A 1,935-nucleotide genomic window follows, 5' to 3' on the forward strand; every position below is an offset into this window, starting at 1 on the left:
AAACCGTGTATATGCTCTTTAATCCCGAGGTGACCAAGAGAGCTCCCCAGATGTGGTGACCGGTATGTTGCAAGTCTTTTCTATTGATGAATATGCATTGTTAGATCCCGGTGCCACCTTGTCCTTTGTTACACCTCTTGTGGCTATGAAGTTTGAAATACTCCCCGAAGTGTTAGAGAGCCTTTTCCGGTGTCTACCCCGCTTCGTGACTCAGTAGTGGCAAAAAGAGACTATAGAAGTTTTCCTATTTCTTTGTCCCGTAAAGTTACCTTGGTGGATTTGGTAGAGTTAGACATGTTAGATTTTGATGTGATTTAGGGTATGGATTGGTTGCATGCATGTTATGCCTCTATTGATTGTAGGACTCGGGTAGTCAAATTTCAATTTCCTAATGAGCCTACTTTAGAGTGGAAGGGGGAATTCTATCCCTAGAGGTCACTTTGTCTCTTGTCTGAAAGCTAGGAAAATGATCTCTAAAGGGTGCATTTACCATCTTGTTGGGGTGATAGATGTTGAGTCTGAAACCCCTTCTCTAGAGTCGGTTCCCATGGTGAATGAATTTCTAGAAGTCTTTCCCGATGATTTGCCCGGCATTCCTCCCGAACGGGAAATAGATTTTGGCATTGATATCTTGCCGAATACGCAATCTATCTCCATTCCTCCTTATAGAATGGCTCCGGCCGAGTTGAAATAGTTGAAGGAACTACTAAAGGATTTGCTAGACAAGGGTTTTATTCAACCAAGCATCTCTCCATGGAGTGCTCCGGTATTGTTTGTTAGAAAAAAGGATGGGTCCCTTAGAATGTGCATCGAATACCCCCAATTGAACAAAGTAACCTTAAAGAATAAATATCCCCTTACGAGAATCGATGACTTGTTGATCAACTCCAAGGGCTAGTTACTTTTCAAAGGTTCACCTTCGTTCGGGTTATCACAAACTTAGGGTAAGAAGAAATGATATACCCATGACGGCTTTGCTAACTAGCTATGGGCACTATGAATTCCTTGTGATGTCATTTGGCTTAACTAATACCCCGGCGGCATTCATGAACCTAATGAATAGGGTGTTTAGGCAGTACCTTGATACGTTTGTGATCGTTTTCATCGATGATATTTTGATCTACTCAAGGAGTGAGGGTGATCATATGGACCATTTGAGGATTGTATTGCAAGTCCTTAAAGACCACCAACTATTTGCTAAGTTTAGTAAGTGTTAGTTTTGGTTGAGGTCAGTAGCCTTCCTTGGTCATATTGTGTCGAGCAAGGGTATAGAGATAGATTCGAAGAAGACAGATGCGGTCAAGAGTTGGCCTAGACCTCTAACTCCTACCAATATTAGAAGCTTTTTGGGTTTTTCCGGTTACTATCGAAGATTTGTTGAGAGCTTTTCCTCCATTGCTTCTCCGTTGATGGCTTTGACTCAAAAGAAAGTTAAGTTTGAGTGGTCGAAGGCTTGTGAGAGAAGCTTCCAAGAGTTGAAATATAGTCTTACTTCCACTCCGGTGTTAACCTTACCAGAGGGTACCGATGGGTTTGTTGTTTATTATGATGCCTCTAGAGTGGGATTGGGGTGTGTGCTCATGCAACATGGCAAAGTGATTGCTTATGCTTCAAGGCAACTTAAGATACATGAGAAGAATTATCCGACCCATGATCTTGAATTAGCGGCGGTTGTGTTTGCTTTGAAAATATGGAGACACTATTTGTATAGGGTCCATTACCGATCACAAGAGTCTTCAATATGTGTTTAGTCAAAAGGACATGAATCTCCGACAAACAAGGTGGTTAGAACTTTTGAAAGATTATGACGTGAGCGTCCTTTACCACCCCAGCAAACCTAATGTAGTTGTGGCTGCCCTTAGTAGATTGTGCATGGGTAGTGTGGCTCATGTAGAGAATGAAAAGAGAGAATTGGTTTGTGATGTGCATAGGTTG

This window comes from Solanum tuberosum, unplaced genomic scaffold (genome assembly GCF_000226075.1).
Source record: "Solanum tuberosum cultivar DM 1-3 516 R44 unplaced genomic scaffold, SolTub_3.0 scf00061, whole genome shotgun sequence".
Taxonomy (NCBI): Eukaryota; Viridiplantae; Streptophyta; class Magnoliopsida; order Solanales; family Solanaceae; genus Solanum; species Solanum tuberosum.